This window comes from Lontra canadensis, unplaced genomic scaffold, assembly GCF_010015895.1.
Source record: "Lontra canadensis isolate GAN:19392208 unplaced genomic scaffold, GSC_riverotter_1.0 scaffold166, whole genome shotgun sequence".
In the NCBI taxonomy this organism is placed as follows: domain Eukaryota; kingdom Metazoa; phylum Chordata; class Mammalia; order Carnivora; family Mustelidae; genus Lontra; species Lontra canadensis.
Genome location: NW_022631160.1, coordinates 1680435 through 1701818, shown reverse-complemented (window position 1 = coordinate 1701818; position 21384 = coordinate 1680435). Strand labels below are relative to the sequence as shown.

The 21384-nt window shown below is 37.4% G+C and overlaps 1 protein-coding gene and 1 non-coding gene across 3 annotated transcripts in view; one reads left to right on the top strand and one right to left on the bottom strand.

Annotated features, from left to right (window-relative positions):
* The window catches only part of AR (androgen receptor), a 207409-nt gene that overhangs the window by 74597 nt on the left and 111428 nt on the right, over nucleotides 1-21384 (top strand). The window lies entirely within an intron of this gene.
* On the bottom strand, nucleotides 20346-20448 carry LOC116859885. Its single transcript, XR_004381226.1, has one exon. It is a non-coding gene; the product is annotated as a U6 spliceosomal RNA (small nuclear RNA).

The following is a 21384-nucleotide window of genomic DNA, read 5'->3' as shown; positions in this document are numbered from 1 at the left end:
GGGGGGGAAGGGGATAAAAAGAGGTTCAGAAAGAAAAAAAAAATAAAAGAAAAAAGAAAAAAGAAACAAATAAAAAAAAGAAAACCAATAATGAAAAAAATATAAAAAGGAAAAAATATATATATATATTGGATAAACTAGTTAAAAAACGTTAAAAAAGAAAAGGGTAAAAGTTTAAAAAAATTTAGCAGAAGAAGAGAAAAAAATTGAAAAAGAAAAAAGAAATTAAATTAACTGCAAGGCTAAAGAATCATGGGGAGAAAGCCATGAGTTCCGTGCTTTGCTTTCTCCTCCTCTGGAATTCTGCTGCTCTCCTTGGTATTGAAACCGCACTCCTCGTAAGTGAACTTGGTCCTGGCTGGGTTTCTTGTTGATCTTCTGGGGGAGGGGCCTGTTGTAGTGATTCTCAAGTGTCTTTGCCCCAGGCGGAGTCGCACCGCCCTTACCAGGGGCCGGGCTGAGTAATCCACTCGGGTTTGCTTTCGGGAGCTTTTGTTCCCTGAGCGCTTTCCGTAGAGTCCGGAGGGCGGGAAGGAAGATGGCGGCCTCCCAGTCTCCGGCCCGGAGGAGCCGAGAGCTAGGGGTCCCACTTCTCAGTGCGCCCTCAGGGAACAGCGTCCAATTACTCCCGTTTGCCTGGCCTCCGGCCGCGCTCCGAGCTCACCGAGTCTGCGACCGGTTCAAGGTAAGCCTGAGCTGTGAGCTCACTCCTCGGCTCCGTCTCTGTAGCCGGCTTCCCCGTTCTAATACCTGCGAGCTCTGCGACACTCAGACACCCCGATCCTTCTGTGACCCTGCGGGACCTGAGGCCACGCTGGCCCCGCGTGGGCTTCACCCCAGTTAGGCCTCTGGAGCGATGTCCCTCAGCGGAACAGACTTTTAAAAGTCCCTATTTTGTGCTCCGTTGCTCCGCCGCTTGCCGGGAGCCGGCCCCTCTCCCCGGGGTCTGTCTTCCCGTCCCTTTGGATTCACTTCTCCGCCAGTCCTACCTTTCAGCAAGTGGTTGATTTTCTGTTTCTAGAATTGCTGTTCTTCTTCTCTTCGATCTCCCGTTGGATTTGTAGGTGTTTGCAATCTTTAGATAAGCTATCTAGCTGATCTCCCGCAACTTGAAGTAGTCTCAGCTGCTACTTCTCCGCCATCTTGACTCCTCCTCCTAAATAAATAAAATCTTTAAAAAAAAAAGTTATACATAGAACTATCCTACAATCCAGTAATTACTATCCTGGGTATTTATCCCTAAAATACAAAAGTACTAGTTCAGGGAGACACAAGCATACTGAGGTTTATGGCAGCATTATCTACAATAGCCAAATTATGGAAACAGCCCAAGTGTTCATTGATAGGAGAATGGATGAAGTAGATATGGGTGTGTGTGTGTGTGTGTGATGGAATATTATTCAGCCATAAAAAAGAGTGAAATCTTGCCACTTGCAAGGGCATGAATGGAGCTATAGAGTAACTAAGGGAAATAAGTCAGTCAGGGATTGGCAAATACCATATGATTTGATTCATATGTGGAATTTAAGAAAGAAAACAGACAAGAAAAGGAAGAAAGAGAGAATCCAAGCAACAAGTAACAGATTCTTAACTATAGTCAACAAATTCATGGTTACCGGGGGTGGGGGCGGGGTAAGGGGATGGGTTAAATAGATGATGGGAATTAAGGAGGGTACTTGTAATGAGCACTGGTGATGTATGGAATTGTTGAATCAGTATATTGTACATCTGAAACTAATATAACCCCTTATGTTAACTAAATGGAAATGAAATAAAAACAATGAAAAACGTAGTTTATTGTCATAGCCCTTTCAAAAAGGTTTATATCAATTTTAAGTGCTTTGAGCAACATATAATAGTTTCAGCGCATTTTCAACAACACTGGACTTCACAAATTTTAGGGTTTTTTTTCTCTTCTGGTTTTCATTAAGAGTTCATGTTAAAAAATATAGTTTATGTTTGATTGAATTTGCATTTCCTTTTATTATTGGTGGTGGTGTGATTTCCTACCTAGTTTGACTTTTTCTTGCATGGCACTGTATATTTACATCTTTCCTTATTTATATTTTGATTCCTTAGTGTTTTACTTGTCAATATGAGTAATGTATTTATATGTAACATATACCAAATTTTCAACGAATATAATCTTGAACAATTTTAGGATAATTTAATTTTAACTGGTTTTAAATTTAAAGGAGTAATATAATGTGTATGACCTATATTGTATATTCCCTTACGTTTCAAGAAACATAGGTAGCTCTATATTCATATAAAGATTATTTTTGAAAAAGCACCGCAATATATAAGAAAATGCTAACTACTACTTCTTGAACACTAGTATCCAGAATTTATATTTGACCAAGAATCCCTGAGTCCTCTTGAAGAAAAGAAAAAAAAAGAACTTACCAAATTTTTAATAAACTTTTTTTATTTAAATTTAATTAATTAACATATAATGTAATATTTGTTTCAGAGGTACAGGTTTGTGATTCATCAGTCTTATATAATACAGAGTGTTCATTACATCGCATGCCCTCCTTGAAGTCCATCATCCAGTTACCCCATCCCTTCACTACCCTCCCCTTCAGCAACCCTCAGTTTGTTTCCTATGAATAAGAGTCTCTTATAGTTTGTCTCCCTCTGATTTTGTGTTGTTTTATGTTTTCCTCTTTCCCTATGATCCTCTGTTTTGTTTCTTAAATTCCACACATCAGTGTGACCAAATGATAATTGTCTTTCTCTGATTGACTTATTTCACTCAGCATAATACCCTCTACTTCCATCCATATCATTGCAAAAAGGAGATGTGGTATACATACACAATGGAATATTATACCACCATCAAAATATGCAATCTTGCCAAATACTTTTTTTTTAATTCTTTTTTTTAAGATTTTATTTATTTATTTGACAGGCAGAGATCACAAGTAGGCAGAAAGGCAGGCAGAGAGAGAGGAGGGGAAGCAGGCTCCCTGCTGAGCAGTTAGCCTGATGTGGGGCTCGAACCCAGGACCCTGGGATCATGACCTGAGCTGAAAGCAGAAGCTTTAACCCACTGAGCCACCCAGGTGCCCCGCCACATTCTTTTTTAATAAGACTTAATTTCCCCCCCAGATTTTAAAGTATTGTATATCTGCCTTTAGTGGTGACATAAAATATATTGGTATGTGACCAATATATGTTCCATTACTTTAACTTTTTAAATGGAGATGTAATTGACATATAACATTATATTAGTTTCAGGTATACAATGTAATGATTTGAAATTTGTATACATTGGTAAATGATCACCACATTAAGTCTAGTTACCATTCATCACCATACAAAGTTACAATTTTTTTTCTTATGATGTGAACTTTAAAGACTTGAGGGTTTTATGCTAAGTGAAATAAGTCCATAGAGAAAGAGAATACCATATGATCTCACTTCTATGTGAAATCTACAAAACAAAACAAGTGAGCAAACTAAACAAAGCAAAGCTCATAGATATAGAGAACAGAATGGTGGCTGCTAAGAGGAAAAGGGGTTGGGGAGTGGGTGAAATGGGGGAAAGGAGTCAAGAGAAACAAACTTCCAGTTATAAAGTAAATTAAAGTCATGGGGATATAATGTACAGCACAGTGACTATAGTCAATAATATTGTGGTGCTTGTGCATATTTGAAAGTCACTAAGAAATAAATCTTAGAACTTCTCATCACAAGGAAAAGGATTGTTTTTTATCCAGTGTATCCTAATGCTAGAGAAATTTAAATAGATAAGAAAGTGAAGTTTTATCAAGGCTGCTTTTATACAACTTTTTCTTGTGATATTTTAAAATTGAAGTTCAGTTGATATACAATGTTATATTAATTTCAGGTAGAGGCGCCTGGGTGGCTCAGTGGGTTCCTCTTTTTTCCACTTCCTCATCAATGCTTATTTCTTGTCTTTTCTATAGTAGCCTCAGGTGTGAGGTAACATCTCATTGTGGTTTTGATTAACAGTCCCTGGTAATTAATGATGATGAGCATCTCTTCGTGTGTCTCTTGGCCATGTGGATGTCTTCTTTGGAAAAATGTTTATTCAGACTATTTTAAAATGTAAATTTAAGGTTCTTTAAAAAAGACAATGGGAATTAAATTATTTTCAATAAAAGAACATTTTAACTTACAGGATATACAGAAGGTAGGTAAATTTCTACAGACTGGAAAGGAGGAGGGACTCATCATTTTGTGTGTTTCCCCAAATCACTGGCCCATACTAAGACTAAGAAGTTTCAGGATTTTAAAAAATTTTAGGCTTAGCTGGTTGCTCGCTCCATCTAAAGCATATCTGAAAACCCTGAGGCACCCACTTAAAAATGTGTTTGTGTTAATTCACAGGGGTCAGTTCTTAGAGCATCTTAAATTCTTTGGGGTCCTGGACCTGGTGTCTGTGAGACCCAGAGGGAAACCCAGTGGAATTGAAGATAAGTTTTAGAGCATTTCATACCTCCCACTAATTAGTTTCTCAGAGATTGCTCTCCTAACAGGAAGAGAAATAACAAGTAAGAACTTCTGGTACAGTGCTTAAAGTTGGCTTGGTATTTTTTTAATTAATTTTTTTAACTAAATAGAAGTAATACATTCTCATGGTAAAATAAACCATACAAAAGGGTATGAAAGGATGAAAGTCCTACTTATGACTTTACCCATTTTCTGCACTCCCCCCATTTTCACTTGTCAGAGATAGGCATAGTGACCAGTTTCTTCTATAACACCTCAGAGATTTTCTGTGCATATAAAAACATGTTATATAGTTAAATACGTGTATATTATTTTCACAAATTCTATTACATTAAAATTGCTTTCTACAAATTGATTTCTTCACTTAATAGATCTTATACACTTTGTCAGTATTTCATATATATATATGTGTTCTTAAAGTTTTCATAATATTTAACTGTATAGTTCTGTTGTAATCTATTTTGTAATTTCCCACTACTGATATACTGATATATATTTTTTATTTTTCTTCTTCTCTATTTTATATATATGTGTGTGTGTGTATATACATACACACACACACACACACACACACACACACACACACACACACACATTATATATATATAATTTTTCTCCCTGATTTTTTTGGTATTAAAAGTAGTGCTGCAATTAACATCCTCCAGAAGCAGTATACAGTGTTTAAGGGGAATAATTCTAAAGCCAGGGTATTTTCTTCCAACTATTGGTGTCACCATCTTCTTACTGTATGACCTTGGGCAAAGTACTTAATTTCTCTCTGCCTCAATGCCTTCCTATAAAGAAATTGAGATAATAATGCTTTCTATTCTATAATACCATTATGAGGATTCTTAATAATACACATTAAGAACTTAAGTATTTATACAGTAAGTGTCAGGTGCATAGAAAATAAAATAATTGTTAGTTAATATGATTGTATACCTTTATTATGATACTTTTGAAAAATATAAATTCATAGTTGCTAAATACTTGGATAAAACAGTGTATGCATTTTAAATCTGGTAAAGTACCTTTCACCTTGCCCAAAAAACTGCAAACTTTAGATACTTACTAGAATTTCAAATCCTTGTAAATCTTATAGGTTCAAAAAAATGGTTTATCATTATTTTGTTTCCTCTCTTTAATTATCAGTGAACATGAGCATCTTTTAACCTGTTTATTGGCCATGTATATTTCTTTCCATGTGAACTGGCTGTTCTTGGCTTGGGCCCATTTGTTGTTGTTTTTGTTTGGCCTTTCATCTGTTTCTTATTGATTTATGGAGCTCTTTGTATATAAAGGAATTTGGCTTCTTGTCATATGTGTTACAATTTTTTCCTTGCAAAGGAAATAGAAATTTAGTCCCAGTGAAGGGAATAGACTCTAAACTTTCCACAGCAAGCTAATGACAAAAAATGCAGACTGGGATTCTGTGCTCCTGATGCCCATTCCAGTGATAATTCAGTTTAACCAGATTATTTTATAAAAAGAGTTTTACTTTAAAAAATACGTACTTAGACAACTCAGAGATGGAATTTGTTTGTTTGTTTTTGAGGGAGAATGAACGGGGAGGGGCAGGAGGAGAGAGAGAATCTTAAGCAGGCTCCCCATTCAACATGGAGCCTGATGTGGGTCTTGGCCTTAGGAACCTGAGATCATGACTTCAGGCAAAACCAGGAGTCAGACAGTTACCTGAATGAGCCACCCTGGTGTCCAGTTTATTTTCAAGGAAGTACAAAACACATTTTATTTTATTTTTTTTTTAAAGATTTTATTTAGGTATTAGACAGAGATCACAAGTAGGCAGAGAGGCAGGCGGAGAGAGAGAGGGGGAAGCAGGCTCCCCACTGAGCAGAGATCCCAATGCAGGGCTTGACCCCAGAACCCTAGGATCGTGACCTGAGCTGAAGGCAGAGGCTTTAACCCACTGAGCCACCCAGGCACCCCTCAAAACACATTTTAAAACAAAGATTTATTTTTATTTTTCATATTAATTTTTACTTTAAAAAACATCAGCATATGTTCTGCTAAACATACATCACCTACGTGTCTAAGCATTTAGTTAAATGAATGTGCAAATATTCTAACCAAAGGAGCATAACTGGTTTTTTTTAATTTCTTAATTATTTTAGTTGTGAGTGTGAAATGTTGATTTATTTTCACAAAAATTATGTAGGATTTTGGTCTGATACACATGAGAACCAAAAACCATTGTTCTGGATGATAACTTCATTCTCACATTTCTTTCCCTGCTTTTGCAAATCCTGGGATTAAATCTAATTCCTTTTAAATTGTTTGGAACCTAAGCCAGCCAAACTGAATGTAGATTGCCCAGATCACTCCCCATTTTAAAGCTCTCTCATGGCTCTTCATTGCCTGTAGGACATTGTCTAATCTCCTTAGCCTAGCTTACTCACTGTAGTCACTTGACCTCTAGTACTTCAGTCTTCCAGCCTTATTTATACTTCTGTTTGTACATGTTCTTTCTCTGTTTGGGGCAACTGCCTTCTTACCTATCTGCCTGCCTGAAAAAACAATTTAAATAAACATTATTTCTGCTACTTCTATATGCCCTTTCCAGTCTTTCCAGTCCAAGACCAAGTGTTCCTAGGGCAGGACTTCTGGAGTGGCAATTCAAGGATCACAGTGAATACTCCTCCCAACAAAACAGCCTTTTAACTGAAAAAAAAAAATTATAAAAACAGTCATTTAAAATCTCTGGAAATTGTCCTAAAGGCATATAGCAAATAGAGAAACATTTATTCAGGAAAATCTAAAATTAAATTCTCAGAATAATAGCAGGAGGCTGTGGCATTTGAACTATAATCTGCTCTCATCCTCACCCCTTGTTTTGTGTGATGGAAGTTATTCTTCAGACAAGAGAGGCCAAGAAGATGAGTGTTCCCTTTCCTTCCAACTCCTGCTCTAGGGCTATAGTTTCTTCCCCAGAGGGGCAGGACATCAGCATCTCTTATGCCCCTTAGCATAAGTGTATTGTGTATTGCAGAAGCACTATTCTGGAGGACTGGAGATCCCATCTATTACCTAGTTTCTACTCACGAAGACTCTGCCCCAGTGGTGGTAAGCCAAGAATATTGGGGAACTCATTCTTTCTGACCTAACTCATATATAGGGTGAAAGTTCCATACCAAGGAAGGTAAGCCAAGAGGACTAGGGGCTACCATCATTCCCCAGGATCCACTCCTTGAACAGAGGAGTCACATTGGGAGAAGCAGATCACTGTCCCTGGCCCCCAGTTCCACTGCAGTGACACAGAGTTTCCACCAAAGGGGTAAAGCAGACCTTTAGATGGAGAGCTCCACAGGTCTGCCTGAGGGTACTAACTTTATTTGGAACAGAGCATGAAAAAGTTCATGTCTATGGGCATTTTCAAAAACAGTAGAGACCTTGAAGGTAAGCAATTAAGAGGGGATTGGTAGCTCCATCCTACTAGAAACAACAAGCTAAATACTAGCCCAGCTGGAAGGTTACCAGAAAGAACAAGGAAAATAGACAGCCAAAAGAGGCTGTGTGTGATTACACTTGTTTCTGAATCTCTGCAGTGCTGTGCACATGTGTAAGGCTGCACCTACTAAGGATAAAGGAAATCAAGATGAGGGGAAGACTCTAAAACATTCCTCAAGCCACACACAGATGCATCAATAAAATGTAGAAGGCTCAAGGCTAGAGATATTTAAGCACAGTCTCGGACCAAACATTGCCTCAACAATATGCTACCCTGACCCCGGGGCAACTCATAGGAAGCCAGACTTAATTAAAAAAAAATCATACTTGTCTTGAGCTGAATAGAAGACTGTGCCCAGAACCACAGTTCCTGAAAAGTAACCAGAGAAAGAACCTCTGAAAGACTTGTCCCTGGGTAAATGTGGAACAAAATTTTAAACTCCCAGAACTATGAAAGTAGTCAATTACATGCACATCTAGTGGTAAAGGGTAAAAGTTTAACTGGCTAAGGAGGTTTAAAGTGCAACATTTGACCAAAAAGTGGTTTATGTAGATGTGGGGCTGACCTATGGGAAACAGGTCTAAAAGATTAAAAACAAGGGAACATATCTGAGCAGAGACATCAGATACTTCACAATGTGGGATAAATAGACCTCTCAGAATTAATTTAGCCAAGTCATTAAGTAAACAAATGACCAAACAGAAAATAAGAACAAGTTCCAGAAAGAAGCACATCAGCATCCAGAGTTATTACAATTAGTATCTGAAATATCCAGTTTTCATCTAAAAATTATGATATGTGGTTCTTAGTTTGCCTCTATGGAAGTGTTGGATCACTATATTGTACACCTGAAACTAATATTACACTGTCTGTTAACTAACTGGAATTTAAATAAAAACCAAAAAAAATAAATTAAAAAAAATGAGATATTCAAACAAAAGTGAAAGTATGGCCCATACACAGGAAAAAGAAGTGGTCAACATAAAATGTCCATGAGGAAGCCCAGACATTGGACTTACTAGACAAAGTAATATATTTATAGCTACTTTAACCCACTGAGCCACCCAGGCACCCTATTTATAGCTACTTTAAATATATTCAGTAAACTAAAGGAAATAATTTCTAAAATACTAAAGGAAAGCAAGAGAACAATTTCTCATCAAATAGAGAAGATCAATCAAGTGATAGAAATTATAAAGAACAACCAAATGGCAAATCTGGAGTTGAAAACTATAATTGAAATGAAAAATTCACTAGATGGGCTAAAGAATAAATTTGAGTTAGCAGAAGAAAGAATCAGCAAATTTGAACATAGATCAATAGAGAGTATGAGTTTTAAAAAACAGAAAAAAAAGAATAAAGAAAAATGACCCTCAGAAATGTGAGAAACCTCAGTAGTGCACCAACATACATGTAATGGGAGTATCAGAAGGAGCAGAAAGAATATTTCAAGACATTGAGAATATATTCCCAAATCTGGTCTAAAGCATTAATCTACATATCAAAGAACGTTAACAAACTCCAAGTAGGAAAAATACAAAGAGATAGGCACCCAGACACATCATACTCAAAATGTTGAGGCCAACTGTAAATAGAAAATCTTGAAATTAGCAAGAGAGAAATGACAAGGGAACTGCAATAAGATTAACAACTGACTTCTCATTGAAAGTAATAGAAGGGAGATGGCATTAAGGCATATTCAAAATTATTAAAAACCTGTGAACCAATAATCCAGTATTCAGTAAAATTATCTTTTAAAAGTGAAGGTGAAATAAAAACATTCCAGATAAATAAAAACTGGGGGAATTTGTTGCTAGCTGACATGCCTTGCAAGAGATACTGAAGGGAAATGACACCAAACAACAATTTCAATCCACATGAAAAAAAAAAAGCCTCAGTAGAGGGAATTATGTAGACAATGATAAAAAAGTAGAATTACAGGGGAACCTGGGTGGTGCAGTCCATTAACTGTCTGACTTGGTTTCGGCTCATGTCATTTTCTCAGGGTTTTGAGATCAAGCCCCATGTCAGACTCTGCTCACTGTGGATTCTGCTTGAGATTCTCCTTTTCCCTCTGCCCCTCCTGCTCATGTTCTCTCTCTAAAATAAAATCTTTTTTAAAAAGTAGAATTTCATATTTTTTTCTCTTGATAAAAATTAATTGCATGAAATGATATCAGTAAAATTGTTGGTTGGTGACATATAGAAATATAATATACCTGTAAAAATATATGTAAACATAATAAAGTGTGGAGAAGAGTGGGAATTAAGCTAAATTGGAGTATGGAAATCGTATCAGATAGTAAATGAACTCCACAGAAGGAAATGAAAAAATATGGTAATTACAATGATTAATATAAAAATCTCTATAAACTGTAGTCTCCTTTATTAGCTTGTTTAACAATCATCTGATCATATAAAGCAAAAAGTACGGGGCACCTGGGTGGCTCAGTCGGTTAAGCCGCTGCCTTCAGCTCAGGTCATGATCTCAGGGTCTTGGGATCGAGTCCCGCATCGGGCTCCTTGCTCAGTGGGGAGCCTGCTTCTCTCTCTGCCTGCTTCTCTGCCTGCTTGTGTGCTCTCTCTCTCTCTCTCTCTCTCTGTCAAATAAATAAATAAATAAAATCTTTCAAAAAGTATAAACATGCTTTGTTTGGTAATACATATAGACAAATTATGTGTAACTGTTGTTATATAATGGGAGACTATGGATCTGTAGAATAATTTTTTTATAACCTCTTGGAATTTAGTATAAACCCGAGGTAGATTATGATGATTTAAGATGCATGTTAGAAATCCCAGAGCAACCACTGAAAAAATTTGGTTTTGGAGAGGAAGAGAAGGGAGTGCGGAGGGAGAGGGAGAGAGAGAATCTCAAGCAGGTTTTGCACTCAGTGTGGAGCCCAGTGCAGGGCTCAGTCCCACAATCCTGAGATCATGACCTGAGCCAAAATCAAGAGTCAGACACTTAACTGACTCAGCCACCTAAGTGCACCCACTGAGAAAAAAAATGTAAATATAGTCTATAAAAATTTAAACCATAGTTAAAATTGTTCACTAGAAAATATATATGCAACTAATGAATCATTGAACATTACATCAGAAACTAACGATGTATTATATGATCACTAATTGAATTTAAATTAAAAAAGAAAATACCTATTTTAGCAAGAGATGGCAAACAAGTAATGCAGGAACAAAGTGGTAATGAGAAATACAGAAAACAAAAAAAAAGCAAAATGGAAGAGGTAATTCTAACTATAGGAACAATAACATTAAATGACAACAAGTTAAATAAATCAAAGAGTGAGATAGCACAGATGAATAAAACAAGGTATATGCATATGCTGTCTATAGGAGACACTTTGGATTCTAAGACACAAATAGGTTAAAGTGAAAGTTGAAAAAGGATATTCCATGCAAACAGTAGTCAAAAGAGAGCCCGGAGTGGCTCTTACTAATTTTAATCAAAATAGACATTAAGACAAAATTAACATTAGAGATAAAGTACATATTGTAATAATTAAGGATCAGTCAATCAAGAAGATACAACAGGCATGAACATATATGTACCAAAAAATAGAATAGTTCAACAGTAATAGTTGGAAAGTTTTATTCATTGTATGGAACAACTAGACAGATCAGCAAGGAAATAGAAGAGTTGAATAACAACATAAAACAGCTCGATGTAATATGGGGCACCTGGGTGACTCAGTAGGTTAAGCCACTGCCTTCAGCTTAGGTCATGATCTCAGGGTCCTGAGATCGAGCCCCGCATCAGGCTCTTTGCTCAACAGGGAGCCTGCTTCCCCCCACCCTCTGCCTGCTGCTCTGCCTACTTGTGATCTCTCTCTCTCTCTGTGTGTCAAATAAATGAAAACAAAATCTTTAAAACAAAAAACAAAAAAAACAGCTAGATGTAATAGGTATACTTTTTAAAGTTTTCATTTAAATTGTAGTTAACATACAGTGTAATACTAGTTTCAGATGTGATTTACCACTGCCATACAATATCCAATGCTTATCACAACAAGTGTACTCCTTAAACCCCATTTTCTATTTTACCCATCCTCACCCACCTACTTTCCCTCTGGTAACTGTCAACTTCTCTATAGTTAAGAATATGTTTCTCAATTTATATATCTTTCTGTTTCCCCCTTTGTTCATTTGTTTTGTTTCTTAAATTCCAGATATGAGTGAAATCTTATGGTATCTCTCTCTCTAAGTTATACCTCAGCATAATAAAGGCAATCTGTGAAAAACCCACAGCTAATACCATCCTCAATGGGGAATAACTGGGAGCGTTTCTTCTATGGTCAGGAACAAGACAGGGATAGCCACCCTCTCCACCTTTATTTAACATAGCATTGGAAGTCATAGCCCCAGGAATCAGACAATAACATACAAAGTAAAAGGCATCCAAATCAGGCAGGAAGAAGTAAAAATTTCATTATTTGCAGATGACATGATTTTCTACACAGAAAACCTGAAAGACTCCACCAAAAAACTGCTGGAACTGATAAACAAATTCAGTGAAGTTACAGGATACAAAATCAACATATAGAAATCTGTTGAGTTTCTATACACCAATACTGCAGCAGCAGAAAAAGAAATTAAGAAAATAATCCCGTTTAATAGGACACCTGGGTGGCTCAGTCAGTTAAGCGTCTGCCTTTAGCTCAGGTCATGATCCCTGGCTCCTGGGATCCAGTCACCTATTGGGCTTCTTGCTCAATGGGAAGTCTGCTTCTCCTTTTGCCTGCTGCTCCCCTGCTTGTGTGTGTGCTCACTCTCTCTCTGACAAAGAAATAAAATATTTTTTAAAAAAGAAAACAATCCCATTTACAGTTGCACCAAAAATGATAAAATACCTGGGAATAACTAAAAAATGAAAGACATGTGCTCTGAAAACTAAAACACTGACTTGTTAATTTTAGCCATTTTGACTGGTGTGAGGTGGTGTCTCACTGAGGTTTTGATTTGCATTTCCATGATGTCAAGTGATGTTGAACACTTTTTCATGTGTCTTGGCATTTGGATGTCGTCTTTGCAGAAATGACTGTTCGTGTCTTCAGCCCATTTCTTGATTGGATTATTTGTTCCTTGGGTGTTGAGTTTGATAATTATAGATTATAGGTTTTGGATACTAGCCCTTAATCTGATAGGTTATTTGCAAATATCTTCTCCCATTCTGTAGGCTGTCTTTTAGTTTTGTTAACTGTTTCCTTTGCTGTGCAAAAGATTTTTATCTTGATGAAGTCCCAGTAGTTCATTTTTGCCCTTGCTTACATTGCCTTTGGCAATGTTTCTAGGAAGAAGTTGGTATAGCCAAGGTTGAAAAGATTGCTGCCTGTGTTCTCCTCAAGTATTTTGATGGATACCTGTGTCACATTTAGATATTTCATCCAATTTGAGTCTATTTTTGTGCATGGTGTAGTGAAATGGCCCAGTTTCATTCTTCTGCATGTGGCTATCCAATTTTCCCAACACCATTTGTTGAAGAGACTGTCTTTCTTTTCCATTGGACATTCTTTCTTGCTTTTTCAAACATTAGTTGACCATAGCGTTGAAGGTCTATTTCTGGGCTCTCTATTCTGTTCCATTGATCTGTGTCTCTGTTTCTGTGCCAGTACCATTACTGTCTTGATGATTACAGCTTTGTAATAAAGCTTGATGTCCAGAATTGTGATGCCATCAGCTTTGGTTTTCTTTTCAACATTCCTCTGGCTATTCAGGGTCTTTTCTGGTTCCACACAAATTTCAGAATTACTTTTTCCATTTCTTTGAAAAATGTTGATGGTATTTTGATAAGGATTGCATTAAATGTGGAGATTGCTCTAAGTAGCATAGACATTTTAACATTATTTGTTCTTCCAATCCATGCAAGTGGAATGTTTTTCAATTTCTTTGTGTCTTCCTCAATTTCTTTCATGAGTATCATGAGTATTCTATAGTTCTCTGAGTACAGATCCTTTGCCTATTTGATTACATTTATTCCTAGGTATTTTATGGTTTCAGGGGCAAATGTAAATGGGATAGACTCTTTAACTTCTTTTTTTTCTGTCTTGCTGTTGGCGTATGGAAATGCAACTGATTTCTGTGCATTGATTTTTCTTATCCTGACTCTTTACTGAATTCCTATATGAGTTCTGGCAGCTTTGGGATGGAATCTTTTCTGTTTTCCACATAAAGAATCATATTATCTTCAAAGAGTGAGAGTTTGACTTCTTTGCTGATTCAGATGCCTTTTATTTCTTTTTGTTGTCTGATTGCTGAGGCTAGGACGTCTAGAATTATTTTGAATAGTGGAGGTGATAGTGGACATCCCTGACATGTTCATGAACTTAGGGAAAAAGCTCTCAGTTTTTCTACATTGAAAATGATACTTGCTATGGGCTGTGGGCTTTTCATAGATAGCATTTATGATATTGAGCTTTGTACTCTCTATCTCTAAACTGTGAAGAGCTTTGATCAAGAAAGGATGCTGTACTTTGTCAAATGCTTTTTCTGCATCTATTGAGAGTATTATATGGTTCTTGTTCTTCCTTTTATTAATGTATTGTATCACATTGATTGGTTTGCATATGTTGATCCAAACTTGCAGTCCAGGAATAAATCCCACTTGGTTGTGGTGAATAATCCTTTTACTCCTATTGACTAGTATTTTGGTGAGAATTTTTTTTTTGGCGGGGGGGAGTTCATGCCAATCTAATAGGTATCAACTAATTGAAACAATTAGGAATATATAGGATGAGGATGGAATAAATGTTTACCAAAATCTATTTCATTTTATCCCAGATTTCCTTCCCACAACTTTTTTTTTTTATTTTCAGCGTAACAGTATTCATTGTTTTTGCACCACACCCAGTGCTCCATGCAATCCGTGCCCTCTCTAATACCCACCACCTGGTTCCCCCAACCTCCCACCCCCCACCCCTTCAAAACCCTCAGATTGTTTTTCCGACGAGATTGGGCGTATTCAGGGTGGTATGGCTGTAGACTCAGAATGTTTTTCAGAGTCCATAGTCTCTCATGGTTCACCTCCCCTTCCAATTTCCCTCAACTCCCTTCTCCTCTCCATCTCCCATTGTCCTCCATGCTATTTGTTATGCTCCACAAATAAGTGAAACCATATGATAATTGACTCTCTCTGCTTGACTTATTTTACTCAGCATAATTTCAGTTCCAGTTCCATCCATGTTGCTTCAAAAGTTGGGTATTCATCCTTTCTGATGGAGACATAATACTCCATAGTGTATATGGACCACATCTTCCTTATCCATTCGTCTGGAGAATTTTTGCATCCATGCTCATCAGAGTTATTAGTCTGTAATTCTCTTTTTTTGATGGGCTCTTTGTCTGGTTTGGGGATCAAGGCAATGCTGGCCTCATATAATGAGCTTGGAAGTTCTCCTTCCATTTCTATTTTTTTTTTTTTTGAACAGTTTCAGGAGAATAGGTATTAATTCTTTTGTAAATATTTGGTAGAATTCCCCTGGGTAGCCGTCTGGCCCTGGGCTCTTATTTTTGGGAGATTTTTGATTATTGCTTCAATTTCCTTACTGATTATGGATCTATTCAGGTTTTCTATTTCTTTCTTGTTCAGTTTTGGTAGTTTATATGTCTCTAGGAATGCATCTGTTTCTTCCAGATTGTCACATTTGCTGGCATATAGTTGCCCATATGTTCTTATAATTGTTTCTATTTCTTTGGTGTTGGTTGTGATCTTTCTTCTTTCATCCAAGATTTTATTAATTTGAGTCCTTTCTCTTTGCTTTCTGGTAAGTCTGGCCAGGGGTTTATCAATCTTATTAATTCTTTCAAAGAATGAGCTCCTAGTTTCATTGATCTATTTTACTATTCTTTTGGTTTCTATTTCATTGGTTTCTGCTCTGATCTGTATTATTTCTCTTCTTCTGCTGGGTTTAGGCTTTCTTTGCTGTTCTTTCTCCAGCTCCTTTATATGTAGGGTTAGGTTGTGTACTTGAGACCTCTCTTGTTTCTTCAGAAAGGCTTGTGTTGCTATATACTTAATCTTTTTTTTTTTTTAAAAGGATTTTACTTATTTATTTGACAGAGATCACAAGTAGGCAGAGAGGCAGGCAGAGAGAAAGGAAGGGAAGCAGGCTCCCCAGTGGGCAGGGAGCCCAATGTGGGGCTCGATCCCTGGACCCTGAGATCATGACCTGAGCCAAAGGCAGAGGCTTTAACCCACTGAGCCACCCAGGCGTCCTATACTTTACTCTTAAGATCACCTTTGCTTCATCCCAAAGACTTTGAACAGTTGTATTTTCATTTTCATTCGTTTCCATGATTTTTTAAAATTCTTCTTTAATTTTCTGTTTGACCCATTCATTTTTCAGTAGAATGCTTTTTAGCCTCCATGTATTTGAGTTCTTTCTAACTTTCTTGTGATTGAGTTCTAGTTTCAAAACATTGTGGTCTGACAATAAGCAGGGAATGATTGCCATCTTTTGGTACTGGTTGAGACCTGATTTGTGACCCAGGATGTGATCTATTCTGGAGAATGTTCCACGTGCACTAAAAAAGAGTTAGTGTATTCTGTTGCTTGGGGATGGAATGTTCTGAATATATTTGTGATGTCCATCTGGCCCAGTGTGTCATTTAAATCCTTTATTTCCTTGTTGATCTTTTGTTTAGATGATTGGTCCATTTCAATGAGGGGGGTTTTAAAGTCCCCTACTATTATTGTATTATTGTTGATGTGTTTCTTTGATTTTGTTATTAATTGCTTTATGTAGCTGGCTGCTCCCATGTTAGGGGCATAAATATTTAAAATTGTTCAATCTTCTTGTTGGACAGACCCTTTAAATAAGATATAGTGTCCTTCCTCATCTCTTATTATGATCTTGTGTTTAAAATCTAATTTGTCTTATATAAGGATTGCCACCCCAGCTTTCTTTGGCTATCGGTTAGCGTGGTAAATGGTTTTCCACCCCCTCACTTGAAATATGGAGGTGTTTTGGGTCCCAAGAGTCTCTTGCAGACAGCATATCAATGGGTCTTGGGATTTTTGTTTGTTTGTTTGTTTCGTTTTGTTTTTGTTTTTGTTTTTTATCCATTCTGATACCCTGTCTCTTTTAATTGGGGTATTTAGCCAATTTACATTCAGGGTAACTATTGAAAGATAAGAATTCAGTGCCATTGTACTGCCTGTTAGGTGACTGTTACTGTATATTTTCTCTGTTCCTTTTTGGTGTCTGTTACTTATAGGTTCTCTTTTTGCTGAGAGGCCCCTTTCAGTATTTCCATAGGGCTGATTTGGTATTTGTGAATTCTTCTGGTTTTTGTTTGTCCTGGAAGATATTTATATCTCCTTCTGTTTTCAATGACAGCCAAACTGGATGTAGCATTCTTGGCTGCATATTTTTCTTGTTTAGGGCTCTGAATATATTATGCCAGTCCTTTCTGGCCTGCCAGGTCTCTGTGGATAGGTATGCTGCCAGTCTAATATTTCTACCATTGTAGGTCACAGACCTCTTGCCTCAAGCTGCTTTCAGGATTTTCATTGTCTCTGACACTTGTAAGTTTCACTATTAGATGACCAGGTGTCAACCTATTTTTACTGATTTTGAGGGGGATTCTTTATGCCTCATGGATTTTGATGCCTGTTTCTTTCCCCAAATTAGGGAAGTTCTCTGCTAATTTGCTCCAATATACCTCCTGTCCCACTCTCTCTTTCTTCTTCTGGGATCCCAGTTATTCTGTTTATCTTATGGTATCATCTATCTCTCCAATTCTTCCCTTATGATCCAGTAGTTGTTTAGCTCTCTTTTTCTCATCTTCTTTATTCTCCATCATTTGGTCTTCTATATCACTAATCCTCTCTTCTGCCTTGTTTATCCTAGCAGTAAGAGCCTCCATTTTTTATTGTATCTCATTAATAGTCTCTTTTTATTTTGACTTGGTTAGATTTTAGATCTTTTATTTCTCCTGAAAGGGGTTCTGTAGTATTTTCTATGCTTTTTTCAAGCCCAGCTAATATCTTTATAATTGTCATTTTGAACTCTGGTTCCAACATCTTACTAATGTCTATATTGATTATGTCCCTGGCATTTGGTATTACCTCTTGTTTTTTTTTTTTTTTTTTGAGGTGAGTTTTTCTGTTTTGTCATTTTGTCCAGAGAAGAATAGATGAATGAGAGAACAAAATGGGTAACAACGAATCCAGAAAAATATACACTAAACAAATCAGAGGAGTCCCCCAACCAGGGGGAAAAGAAAGGAATAAAAAATATGATCAGGCTGGTGAATAGAACAGAGCCACACACTAGATTTTGGGTGTAATTTGGTCCATTAGAAGAAACTGCTTCCCAAAATTTTAAAGGCAGAAAAGCATGTATATATATACACACACACACACACATATATATATATACCCAAAAATAAGAGTAAATATGATGAAGGGATGGAATATAACTGTGAATATGAAAATTGAAAAAATAATTAAAAAGGAATTGATAAGATAAGAAGGTTGAAAAGAGAAAGAAAAAAATTTAAAAACGGTAGAGCTTGTGATCTGGAGGGAGGCTAGAACAAAGACATACACTAGATTTAGGGTATATTTTGGTGTTAGAAGAAACTGTATCCCAAAATTTTAAAGAAAGAAAGACTTATATGTACACAAAAAATAAGGCTAAATATAATGAAGGGATAGAATATGACTTTAAAAATGAAAATTAAAAAAAGATTTTTTTTAAAAGGTATTGATAAGATTTTGGTTAAAATAGGAAAGGGGGAAAATTCAAAAAAGCAAAGAAAGAAAAAATAAAGAAAATTACAATTTAACTTTGAAAGACTAAAGAATCATGGGAAAAAAAGCCATGAATTCTATGTGCTATATTGCTCTAGTGCTGGATTTTTGCAGTTTTCACTGCTTGGTAAACTTGGTCTTGGTTGGATATTCTTGCTGATCTTCTGGGGGACTGGCCTGTTGCTCTGATTCTCAAGTGTCTTTGCCCCAGACAGAATTGCACCACCCTTGCCAGGGGCCAGGCTAAGTAATCTGCTGGGGTTTGCTCTTGGTAGTTTTTGTTTCCTGAATGCTTTCCGTATAGCTTTGGAGGATGAGAATGAAAATGGCTACCTCCCAATATCTGGCCCAGAGGAGCCCCGAGCTTGGGGGCCCCACTCCTCAGTAAACCCTCAGAGAAAAACATTCAAACACTCCTGTCTCCCTGGTCTCTGGCCCCCATCCATGCTCACCTGACCTGTGACCAAGTGTTTCTATCTCTGGCACACAGCCCTGTTTGGAGTCTCCAAACCCAGCAGATTCCTGCAGCATGCTCCTGTGCCACTTCTCCCAGTGGCAGAAGGTGGGGGGTCTCCCCAGATCTGCCACTTGGTGGATGCCCACTGGAAGAGAAGTGGCCCAACTATGCTTTGGATCACAGTTTATGGCAACCCCGAGCTGAGATCCCAATCCTCAGCTCTGTCTTTGCAGCCGGCTTCTCTGCTCTGATACCTGGCAGCTCTGCCACACTCAGGCACCCTTCATCTTTCTGTGACACTGAGGGCCCTGAGACCACACTATCTCAGTGAGGGCTCCACCCCCTGCTTAGCCACTGGAGCGATGTCCCTCAGTGGAGCAGACTTTTAGAAGTTCTGATCTTGTGCTTTGCTGCTCTATCATGTGCCAGGAGCTGACTGACAGAGGTTCCCTCCTGCCATGGTCTGTCTTCTCATATGTCGCCTGAGATTCACTTCTCCACATGTCCTACGTTCCAGAAAGTAGTCACTTTTCTGTTCATAGAGTTGCTGCTATTCTTCTCTTCGATCTCCTGTGGAGTTCATAGGTGTTCAGAACGGTTTAATAACTATCTGAATTCCGGGGACCGGATGAAATTTAGGTCTCCTACTCCTCTGCCATCTTTACTAGTTATTACTTCTTGATGTGTTTCTTTCCAACTGCAGAACCTTAGACAACTTATGATGTTTCACTGTGCTTTAGTGTCTTCCATCTATCATTTCTGCCATGCAAGGTTGTGGAAAAGATACATTATGATAATTGGTATGAAAGCATATAAAATATAGACTGCACATAGAAGATGGTGATAATGACAATAAAATGATTATGATGATGGTGGTGTGCTGTAACATCTTGTTTTGTTCCTCAATGTGTATTACATACCATGTACATCTAACATGAATTAGCTCACTTAATCCACATAACAACCAGGTGGGTAGATGTTGTGGCTATCTCCATTTCATAGATGGGATCTATAGTTGCTCAGTAAGTGTGCTATAGGTGTCATGGTATTGGCATGTGGTGTTAATTAAATACTAGCTTTCTTCCTTTACGTGGGTATTTTTTTCTTGTCGCTATCCAAGTCTGTTGTAGATGTGTAGAGACCACTGTTTTGCTTTGTTTTGTTTTTTTAATATGGAACCCTTCACTAATTTGCATGCCATTCTTGCACAGGGGCCATGCTAATCTTCTCTGTAATGTTCCAATTTTAGTACTACTGAAGTGAGCATGGGACCACTCTGTTTTTATATGTATATGATATTAACATCTAGGCAAATTGTGTTTAGGATATTGACTGATTGGTTGGTTCTGTTTTGGACATTTAATGAAAGTGGAGCACAGGACCCCTAGGCAACCAGTATTACTTAGCTCCATGAAAGGTCTCCAGACCACTCTAGTCCTCATCAGATAGAATATTGCCCTTTTCAACTTCAAAAATGCAAAAACCATTTCATTTTCAACTTACCTGGTTATGTTTCTTATAGTACGAAGTTTCCTTTTTTCTCACCCTCAGATGCCAGCTCCCACCTGGTGTTTTGTCATGCCTGTTTGCTCCTAGGAGAAAGCAGCTGAAGCTTGCTTCTCAGGAGGGGTCCAGGGTTAAACTGTTTCCTTTGCCAGGAACACACTAAGCTAGTTTTCTGCAAGCTATGTTAATTTATTTTCTCATTAGTTCATTAGTTTGCTCATTCATTCATTCATTCACAAGTTCAGTAAATATTTTTTAAAGGTTTATATATTTATCTTAGAGAGTTCACATGTGATTGAGAAGAGGGGAATAGGGAGAGAATCTTCAAGAAGACTTCTCCCTGAGTCTGGAGCCCCGTGCAGAGCTCAGTCCCACAACCCATGACATCACGACCTGAACTGAAATCAAGTCGGCCGCCTAACTCTCTGAGCCACAGAGGCACCCCTGGGATCAGTAAATATTTAGCAAACACTACTTAGGAGTCAAGCCATGTGCTAGGCACTGGGGGCAGAACAATAAACAAAAAATTCTGCTATTCAATGAATTGATAGAGATAAACAAGTGAACCTACAACCTGGTTCTGCTTTGAAAGCTAACTGTATGGTGCTCCTTATTTCACAATCACAGAGCATTTAGCCTATGTCTCATTGTCCTTCAGAGATAGGACATTATTGAAGAGTCAGTTATTTGGAGACTAAA